Raw genomic sequence first — 11,641 nt, 5'->3', positions numbered from 1 at the left:
ATATATATATACATATACATATATACATATACATATATATATACACACACACACACACACAGATATATGTATATATAAATGTACCTTTTAGAGTTTTATTTGAGCTAATTATTGAACTCAGGCCATGCTGGAGTAATACATTCTGGGGTTAGTGGATCGAACCGATCCCAATACTTATTTTAAATCTGCAACTTACTCTATGCATCAATTCTTCCGAACCGTCTGATTTTGGGTGTGTCTACACCGGTTGTCAAATAGTGAAGACAACAACTGCCTACAGCCACAAACACGTACATATCTATGTACATAAACTGACATACATATACCCCGCCACACACACACATATATATATATATATATATATACGAGGAATTTCCACAGTTTCCCTCTATCAAATTCACTCACAAGGCTATTAGTCAGGAACGAACATGAAACATCGTGGTTGCAAGCGAACTCCTTAACCATTCGACTATACCCGCACCTATATGTGTAGTGGTTAGAAATTACAAATTCTGCTACATAGAATTTATAGCAGCTTTGAATTTTTATTTGTGTGCCGTTGTTCATGTCTAGAGAAGGTGTCGCACAAAACCGCTGCCTCAATGTGTGTTGTCATTGTTTATCTAAAGTGTTGAAAGGGAGTAGGTTATCGTGTACCTGTTGAAAAATTTTCTCATGGTCATTGTTCAGAGATGCATTGTACGTCAGGCGTGAGTTGCTAAGATTACATGTGGATAACGGTTATCTGCAGAATAGTTAAGGATAGTAATAACTGAATAAGAGTTTGAATTGTTAGGGAAGGCGACAAGTAGGTCATTAATGTGCAGAAAGAAATATGGTTGCAGTGGTGGTGGACGAAGGGACATCCCAGAACGTTGGTTTTACCAAAGCTAATAGAGTCTGGGTCGACGAAACTTTATCGGCACCCGCTGTAATGGTGCTTTCTAACAGTTAACTTCACATTTAAAAGAAGTGAGGCAGATTTACAGCAAGCATTGCAGATAATATAATATAACATTAAATGCCTGAGGAATTACACTGTAAATGTTAGTTAGTACAGTTAAACTGGCAGAAATACATTACAAAGTCTAAAATTGAGGAAATGGAATGGCACGAGCTCCGTAATATAATCCGTTACTATGTCTACGGGCAAGTGGTATATACATAAGTATTTCATACGTAAATCATACACGCGTAAATCCTGTTTGTGGGCATCTTTATAATATTTCAAATTAGTGCTTATAAATTCTAATTTCAATTCTCTAGCTGGTTCTTATGCCAAAATAGTCGAACATTTACTGATGTCAGTTGCAGCAACGTTCTTCCGTCCGAGTTCGCCAAGCTGTATCTTTTATAACGTCGCCTTTCAAAGACTAGCCAGGCTCGTGGGCCCGGTTTCCCGGTTTCTATGGCGTATGTGTTCTCCCCAGCTAGACGGGACGTCAGTCCATCGCAGCGTTACTCAAGAAACAGGGAGAAAGAGTGAGAGAAAGTTGGGGCGAAAGAGTACAACAGGGGTCGCCGCCACCCGCTGCCGGAGGCTCGTGGAGCTTAGGTATTTTCGCTCAATAAACACTCACAACGCCCGGTTTGGGAATCGAAACCGCGATCCTATGACCTAACCACTGGGCCATTGCACCTCCACTGTATCTACTATATGAAAGGTATATACGAATAAGTTTGTAATACATCTGGTTATACGAAGACAACATATTGGTTGAGACAGAAATAGGAGTTAGGTTAAGAATGATGAAGCAAGTTAGTGATTGTTAACAACTATTTTTTTTTTTACCGTTGAAATCTTCAAAGTGACATCATTAGGACAGTATTTTTCAAAGACAGACATGGTATGGCTTTGAGGATTGGGGCATTGTGGCATGTTACCAAAAATTAGGATAAGGCCTTACAGAAAAAGAGACATTGTGAAATTACTGTTCGTATATATATACGTATATACATACATGCATTTGTGCATGCATGCATACACACGTGCGTATGTTAATGTATGTACGCATGCATGTATGTATGTCTACAAACAGTGAAATTTCAAATTCCGACTGTAACGTCTACACCAATGACACTGGCCCTCCCAGCCATAACGTGGAAATGACGTATACTAACTTCTTTTCATTGCGATGAAAGTCTAGAAACATTGATGATGGATTTAGGAGCTTTACTGCAAGAAACTTATACGGGAACGAAGAAAAAAATGATTAATAAAATTATAAGATAAGTCTAGAAATTATTCGTGTATTCAGCAGAATATATCTAATAATAAATTAGTACAAAGAATTAAAAAATAAATTTAGACAACCAACTCACGATTGATAAACCGCAATCTAGTTAAGATGCGGCCATGCCCCATTCCTTACCGAATTCTGCTCTGAATTCTTCAACCTCGTAAATTCTGAAAGTGTCCATGGACTTCTAGTGTTTCAGTTAAAACGAGATGCACCATACATCCTCTTCGCTAAACAACTTTAGCCTACCCACATTCTCTCATACATCCTGTCTTTTGTTAAGATTAACGCTTCCATTGCATTATAATTTCCTCTCGTTTTTTCTTGTCGAAGTATAAAGGTCTTTGTTTCAGAACTGTTGTTGTATGCTAAATTTGAATTTTTCAATATATTTTTCTTATCTGTTAATCTCTGTTTTTTTTGCGGTGAGGCGCATTTGTTGCAAACACGTTTATAGCTAACACGTTTTCTCTGGCTCATCCGGATTTAGTTCAGTTGAAATAGTAAACAATATTAGCAAAAATATACTAAACATCTAAGGGAAACTATTTTTCGTTCTATCTCGGAAGGTCATTATGCTAATAATAATAACATGTACTGGTTCTATTTCACTTCTTTATTTCTATATTTGACATTCGGTTAACTATTTAACCAATTAACTGATTGATTATTTAGTTTAATTATAAAATAGTTAAACGAATGACAAATAAAATTAAGACTTGAAAAAGAAACAGTGCATGTGTTTATTATTGGCATAAAGACCCTCTCGAGATACAATGAAACATGTTTCAATTCATGATTTCGCATCGATAATCTTGCAAGCCAATTAGAAAACAATTTTCCTGCCCGAAGGCAATGGAATGAACGCTTAAATGCTGTAAAGTACAAAATAAAATAAGTACAGAGAAACTTTTCCTTCCAAGTCAACGTAGTAAAAATCCACTTTATCCTAGAAAATTGTGTTACAAGTACCCGTTCATCACAAACAGCGGCAACAGGAAGAAGAAAAAAAAGAAAACAAAGCAAAACAAAAAACAGCAACAATATGAATAATAACAATAAGATTAACAACAGCAGTAATAACATATACATATAAAATTTTGGGATCACTAGTTTCGATTAATCTCCCTTAAAACAATTATTAGAGTAGTCGATTAGCAAAATGGGTAGAGCGTCGAACAAAACTCTGATACATTACGTTTTGAGTTAAAATCTTTCCGAGGTCAATTTTGCCTTACATTCTTGCAGAGTTGATAAAAGAACATACGAATAAAGCACTGGTTCAATTGTTTATCGATTAATCCCTTCCCCAAAAATTACTGGCCTTGTGCCTAGATTAGAACCAATTATCATCAACGGCGGTGGATTGGTAGTATCATTAAAGTGTCGGACAAAATGCTTCATGACATTTGCTCCGTCTCTACGCTCTGATTTTAAATCACGCTGCTCTCATCGTTGCCTTTCATCCCTCCGGATTCGATAAAATGATTAATTAGTCAAATAAAGTTGTCGAGGATATCGACAAAACTGGGAGGATACAGAGAAGATTAGCATGACCCCTGCGCAAAAGTTACACACAAATTTGTGAAACGTTCCATAATTTTTAAGGCTGCGAGCGGACAACATCTTTAGCACGCCGGAGAAAATGCTTAGTGGCATTTCGTCCGTCTTCACGTTCTGAGTTCAAATTCCGCCGAAGTTGACTTTGCTTTTCATCCTTTCAGGGTTGATAAATTAAGTACCAGTACACAGGGCTCGATGTAATCGAATGTCCCCCTCCCCCAAATTTCAGGCCTTGAGCCTATAGTAGAAAGGATTATTATTATTAGCGGTAGCAGCAAGCTGGCAGAACCGTTAGTGCTACAGACAACATGCTTAGCGGCATTTCTTCGCGTTTAGCGGTTTTTTCACGTACTGAGTTCAAATTCTGCCGACATTAACTTTATCTTTCATCCTTTCGGGATCGATAAAATAAAGTACCTGCTGAATGCTAGGATCACTGTAATGGACTCCCACCAATTTAAAATTGCTGGAATTGTGTGGAAATTAGAAAAAATTATTAAGGTGGTGAGCTGGCAGAATCGTTAGTGCGTCAGACAAAATGCTTAGCATAATTTCTTCTGGCTCTTTGCCTTCAAATTCCATCGATGTTGAGTTTGCTTTACATTCTTTCCAGGAAGATAAAATAACTACCAGTTAAGAACTGAGGCCGATCAAATAAGTACCAGTTGAGCATTGGAGTCAATGTAATCAGCTTACTCTCCCCACGTCCCCAAATCGCCGGTTTTGGGCCAACATTTGAAGCCACTATTATTTTTACCCGAAGGGATGAAAGGCAAATTTGATGTAACGAGATTTGAACACAGAAGTTCATCATTCATCATTTCGTGAACAGCGCGAAGCGATGAGTACTTTTCCCGAACAACATTTATAGTTATGTGACCTCTGATGATTATGAAGTCCGATTCTGGAAAGACAGATACGTCCGCAGGTGGAGCATGTAAAGCCTGGCTGCTGTTGACTTCCAAGGTTCTGCACGTGCCGCCGGGCGCGGCGTGCCACTTCACTCTGCAGTAGGTCTTCTTGGATTCTGGTGGTGCTAGTCTTGAATGAGTCGCACCAGCTAGTGAAATCTGCAGCCATTGATTCGAGACTGTCGGGAGGGATATGTCACTTTTTCAGCGTTGCCTTCAGGTGATCTTTAAAGCGCTTGTGCTGGCCACCGACACAGCTGTCTTCCATCTTCAAGTTCACCGTACATAACAAAGTGGGGCAATCGAGTTGAAGACATTCGAATGACATGCCCTGCCCATCTGAGTTGGCGGTTATCGATGGTTACCTCCAATGACTGGCTGCTTGTTCGGTCACGTATCTCAGCATGATGGATCCTGTTCCCCTTGTGTAAGCCAAGGAGTTGTTGAAGGCTAGAGATATGAAACCGCACGAGCGTCTTGATATGACGCCGGTAGGACACCCAAGACTCGCAGCCATATAGCAACTGATGGTGATATTTTTGTTGAGAAGGGCGCGAGTACTTATCCGACCAAACGCAGCAGAGGCAAGACGAATACAGCACTGACTATCGTCTGTCAGATCGACGGTGTTGTTGAAGAATGAGCCAGGGTAGTGAATTGGTTTACATTAGCAATTGTCGCATCTTCAACATGGAAGGCGCATGGGTTGGTGTCGGAGGAACAAGGCTGTTGGAGGATTTCCGTCTTCTTGGTATTGATGTCTAGGTCAGCATGGCTGTATGCATCTGGTATATAGTCCAAGAGACTTTGAAGGCCAGCAGAGCTATGGCTGACAAGTGCTATATCATCTGCATATTGCAAGTCGAAGATGTGTTGAGATGACGTCTTTGTTACAGATTTCAGGCGCCTCAGATTGAAAATGCTGCCATTCGGCCGGTACCTGATAGTTATTGCATCTTTCAGCTTCAATGAATGCCTGGCGTGGAGGGATACGGATGCCATGTAGAAGTTGAAAGATGACCGGGGCAAGTACACACCCTTGCTTGACACCGACTTGGAACGGGAAGAAGTCAGACTGGGTGCCTTTATAGACGACTCTGGCTATCGTTCCGTTGTGTAAGTCCTTCAAAATGGCAAGAAAATTTGGTGGGCAGCCAAATTTTGTCAGGGTTTCCCACAGAACATCACGGTCAATGGTGTCGAAGGCTTTGGTTAAAAGTCATGTAAAGGGAGTGGTTTTGTTCACGGCATTTCTCCTGGAGAAGACGTGCGACAAAGACCATGTCAACAGTCGAGCGGATGCTTCGGAAACCACATTGGGTTTCAGGCACTGCAACATGGGCCACATGCCTCAGAAGGCGTGATAGGAGGACTCGAGCAAGGACCTTACCAGCAAGTGAAATCAAGATGTCTCGGCTATTTCTACCGCCTGCTCTGTCACCTTTGTTTTTATATATGGCAACAATGTTGGCATCTTTCCGTTGTTGAAGCACGCAGTGGGAAGTCCATGGTCTGTAGATGAAATCATGGATACAGGTTTTGAGGGACCGGCCGTCATATCTCAAGATCTCGGCTGGCAGATGGTCAATGCCGGATGCCTTGTTCAACTTGAGGCCATTTATCACAGATTCAGTTTCTCCAAAGGTTGGTGTATCATCTAGACAATCGATGAGTGGCAGTGAAGGGATGTTGTCAAGAAAAGAAGGGGTTTCTATGGGGTTTCTACGGTTGAGGATGATGTTGAAATGCTCATCCCATCGTGACAGAATGCCATCTCGGTCCTTGATGAGTGATGTTGAATCATTGTTCCATACGAGGTAGAAGGATCCTCTAAGTGGACCGTATGCAGTCTTTATGAATTCTTAGAAAGCTTGGATGTTGTTTGTCAGCATAGCCTTGTATTTCTTGTGCTTTAGTCTTCCACCAGTTCTGCATTGTCGTAAGTTTTCGCTGGACCTTAAAACGGAGGCTTACTCAATGTCTGTTGTTGGCTGCTGTTGGTTGACGGAGATGTCTACTGTGTGCAGCATTCTTCTCACGTAGGAGCGAGTGGATCTCCGTCGAGTTGTCATCAAACTAGTCCTGATGACGTCTATTCAGAACACCAAGTATATCTTTGGCAGCGTTAGTGATAGTGGTTGCTAGAGTGTCCCACTCTGACGTCAGAGTTTGTCCATCATTTGGTCCGGTCCCGACATCAGGGAGTTCGGCAAACTACTGTTCCAGTCTTACTGCCAGTCTCTGGCGGGCTTCACGCGATTGCAGGTTTCCAACATTTAGCTTCTGCTTAAGCTTTTGGTTGCGGATAGGAGGACGAATTCGCAAGCGTAGCCGAAATTGGACCGAGCGATGGTCGGTCCAACAGTTGGTACCGTGCATAACTCTGGTGATTTCCACATCCTGCAGGTTCGAGCGTGTGTGATGACATAGTCAATCAGGTGTCAGTGTTCGGATCTGGGGTGCAGAAGTTAAAGAACTAGTTAACTCAGAAGTTAAAGAACTAGAATAAATACTGCATAGCATCTTTTTGATGCCCTAGCAAATTCTTCCAGTCGACTGTCTAATAGTTTTTATATTAAACACAAGACCAGAAACGTGTGGGAGAGGGAACGGTTGATTATAGCTACCTCAGTACCTGACTGGTCCTTTATTTTATCGAATCCAGGGGATGCCTCAGTAGCATTTAAACCAAAAAAGTAAATAGCCAAAGTTACACAGCGCAAGGTTCTAACAATTCTGCTAACCCGCTATCCTTAATAATTGTTAAATAACGACAAGTCCAACAATTCTAAGGGGAATGGTTACTTGATTAAATCAATCTCACAACTGTTACTGTATTTCATTGACTCCAGAAGGTAAAATGAAAAATCAACGCTCTTAGTTGTCGAAACTAAAACCGCAAGTTATTTCTTGCGAGTCGTGAACAGCTCTACTTTACTAACAACAATTGAAGCTGATTTCGTCAGAATTTGAACTCAGAACATAGAGATAACGAACTTTGCAAATAACTTTGGCGCTTTACTACTTTTAACATCAACGAATCTTTACAAAAACTAATAAGAAAACTTCAATGTCGTTACTCGATCTAAAACTGGGAACGAAATCTCTCTCTCAGATCACACTGTATTGTCTTGTAATAAAAGGATATTAGATAATGGGGTTTAATATAAACTGTCTAAATCATGACCTCGTCACGGTTATGAATGCTTCCATTTATAACCCTGCCGATTTAAGAATGACGTGCGTATAAAATAAAAACATTAACAGCAACAATAATAACAACATTGATGAATGACAATAATGTTAATAGGCTAAAATATACGCTATATCTTTCCATAAGCTGAAGTAATTGACTTTTTATAAATGTGTATTTGTGTGTGTATACATACATGGGCACACATTCACAAACATTCACGAAAAAATACACGCAATTATATAATTAACTAAATATGTAAGATCGGGTGATTAACCTAATTTTTAAAGATGAACCATTCATGAATATTTATATAACATGGGGGATGAACCATTCATTAATATTTACAAAACATGGGACAGAATCATTTAAGTACCGGCCGATTCAGTCCTGAGTTCGAAACCTACCACGGTCGTGTTTGTTTTCATCCTGTCAACGGCCGATGAAATACAGTATCAAAAAACTAAGGTTCATACAATTGACTGTAGCCTATTTAGAAAAATTCCATAACACCGGGTTTATGCTTTAACCCAATATATACATATACGTATCATTCGGATCGGTTTCATTGCCGATACCCATCAAGTGACTTCTTCCTGAATGTATAGATTACTACCAAAACTGGGTCTGAACAACTAAAGACAGAAGGCCTGAAATCTGGTAGGAAGGGACTAGTTGATAACATCGCCCCCAGTGTTTCACTGCCACTTGATTTGTCGACTCTGAAAGGATGGAAGGCAAAGTCGACTTCGGCGGAATTTGAACTCAGAACGTAGAGTAGCGACAGACGAAATGCTGCTAAGCACTTTGCACGGCGCGCTAACGATTCTGCCAGCTCACCGTCTTCTTCTTAATAATAATAATCCTTTCTACTATAGGCACAAGGCCTGAAATTTGGGGGAAGGGATTAAATCGGTTACATCGATCCCAGTGTATAATTGGCACCTATTTAATCGACCCCCGAAAGGATGGAATGCAAAATCGACCTCGGCGAAATTTGAACTCAGAACGTAGCGACAGACGAAATACCGCTAAGCCCGGCGTGTTAAAGCTCCTGCCAGCTCGCCGCCTTAATAATAATAATAGTTCCTTCTACTATAGGCACAAGGCCTGGAATTTCGGGGGAGGAGACTAGTCGAACACATCGAGCCCAGTGTTTCACTGGTATCTATTTTTATCGATCCCGTAATGATGAAAGGCTAAGTCGACCTCGGCGGAATTTGAACTTAGAACATGAGGACGGACGAAATGCAACTAATCATTTTTGCCTGGCGTGCTGACGATTCTACCAAATAATTAAAAAAATGTCATTACTAAATTCTCGCCATTCAACAAAACATACGGAAATCTGGTTTATAGAGATTTTAAAATATTTAGGACCACCAAGTCATTGAGATCTCCTGTGACTTCAGATTAGTTGATATAAAACACATTACGTCAACCTCTATATTTCGTCGAATCCCCATCTTTTTTTCATTAAGCGAACCAGACATCTATATGTAAATAATCTTACAAACATAACTTTTTCTAGCATTTAATTTGCTATTACATTGACTCACCTCTTAACACTTCATTTTTTTTCATAATGTTACATATACGAGGGGGTGCTGAAAAGTTCCTGGCTTTAAGGGAATCACAAAAGACTTGTTTGGAAGCTCAACCTTCAGAGTTCTTTTACAAGGATTAGAACAAAATGAAGGGCTGTTGCAATAAGTGGGTGAATCGGAGAAGGGAATATGTTGAGTAGAATCATAATTAACTGAACCTTCTCTATTTTCTTTTAGCCAAAGCCAGGAACTTTTCAGCACACCGTCGTATAGCTTCTCTCCTTTTAACAACCTTCCCCATTTTTTTTACTTCTGTCTCCTTCAGTTAGAAATTGAAGAATTAGTTTCCTTACTAGTACTATTTTGTTACACTCCTGGGTATTAATTTTACAATTTCTTTTAAATGCGTGAGACACATAAAAATATAATTCACAATCTTACTATGCTTAAAATACTAAAATATGTACATATGAGCTCTTTCAAGTAGCCAGTGTATATGAGATATCGATTCATATATTAGCACAAACGAAACGAGAACCAGATTAAAGCACATCTATCAAGTACACACATCAATGTGTAGTATATCCATCAACCCAGTTCGTGTGTGGCCTATATCATATTTCAGACACTTTTGAAAACGGCGTTGAGTTGACGCAACAACCATACTAAATAGGCCAGGTAGTAACAATTAGATGCTCTGCTAGTAGTTACTGGCCTACTAACACACCTACAAACCATTGAAAATTATTTCAGCTATATGGTCAAAGTACAAGAATGTCGTTTTGTTTGTTGCTTTTGCTTATAGCTAAATAATTCGAGGGTGAGGATATAGCCAATAAATCGACCCTATAGTATTTATAGTACATATTCGATTAAACCCGGGGCTGGGAAAGCATAATTGGAGAGATTTGAGTAGCCGAAGCCAAATGCTGTGGGACATTTGATCGCTACTCTATTTTGCTACCAACTCACTGCAAAACCCAGGTTGTAATAATAGTGGTTTCATATATAGGTACAAGACTTCAAATGCAGGCGTTGTGTATAACCAATTAGATTGATACTAGTACTAAATGAATAACAGAAGGGTCTCACCGGAATCTGATATTAGAGTTTAATGAACTGTAGGCAAACACACAACGCGAAGCATTTTTTCTGTTGCTTTATCGATTCTGCCAACCATTTGATACAAGTCGAAAAACATTAAAAAGAAAAAAATATAACTATGTGACTTAATCTGGAATTGACAAATCCTATCCTGCGCCAAAACATTAGTGAAGACATTTTTCTCTCTCGTTCACCTACCCTCTTTATTAATGAAGAAACGAAATAGAATTTGCATACATAAAACTGTTCTTTCTTTGCCATGCTGTGAAGTAAAATTTTAAAAGGCTTAGAATCACCACACTTATTAGACGTGGTAATTTGTCCCCTGTCCCCACATTATGACCAAGCATTGGCCGAATAAGTGACTGGTGTGTATTTTATCAAATAGTTTTAAAGGTGAAGTTGACACTAGATATATTTCAATTCACGACAGTAGATACAAGGAACAAAATACCTAGGACAAAAACTTCATAGCAATCGCTCTATAAGTAAGTTACAAACTAGTATTTAAATGAAATTTCACATTATTAAATTAATACTTAGGTGAAATTTCAGATTGTTAAACTACACCTACGCCGTGCATCGTTAAATATAATATATTATTCTCTTTGTCCACAGAAGAATAAAGAAATTGTCCAAGCAGGATTCATGGCTCGCTGGCTTATCTGCAGAAGCAAACATACGCCACCCATCTGCCCTCGACGAGAAGCTCATTGTAATTGCTACATAAATCAGTCACAAACTAGTCCTTAACAGAAATGGTTTGATTAATCTAACTTTAGTCGGTGGCGTAATTGAATACTCTTGAATATTTTTATGCACATTTATATCACACACACACACACACACACACACATACACACACACACACACACACATACACATACACACACTCACATATATATATATACACGGGTGTGTATACAGTGTGCGTATATATCTGTATATAATTGTGTGCAAATATATATTTGTTTATATATGTATGTATGTGCATATTAGTGTCTATATGCTTGTGTGTAGTGTGCATATAAGTATAACTATATATGTACGTCTTTGTATGAATGTATATATATATATATATAT

At 39.2% G+C, this 11,641-nt stretch overlaps 1 protein-coding gene and 1 pseudogene across 2 annotated transcripts in view; one reads left to right on the top strand and one right to left on the bottom strand.

Annotated features, from left to right (window-relative positions):
• The window catches only part of LOC106879676 (protein madd-4), a 250,318-nt gene that overhangs the window by 193,731 nt on the left and 44,946 nt on the right, over positions 1-11,641 (bottom strand). The window lies entirely within an intron of this gene.
• Positions 3,749-3,844, top strand: LOC128247176 (U6 spliceosomal RNA; annotated as a pseudogene).

The sequence above is a fragment of the Octopus bimaculoides genome, chromosome 2, assembly GCF_001194135.2.
Source record: "Octopus bimaculoides isolate UCB-OBI-ISO-001 chromosome 2, ASM119413v2, whole genome shotgun sequence".
NCBI classification, from domain to species: domain Eukaryota; kingdom Metazoa; phylum Mollusca; class Cephalopoda; order Octopoda; family Octopodidae; genus Octopus; species Octopus bimaculoides.
This window is presented reverse-complemented; position numbering and strand designations above follow the sequence as displayed.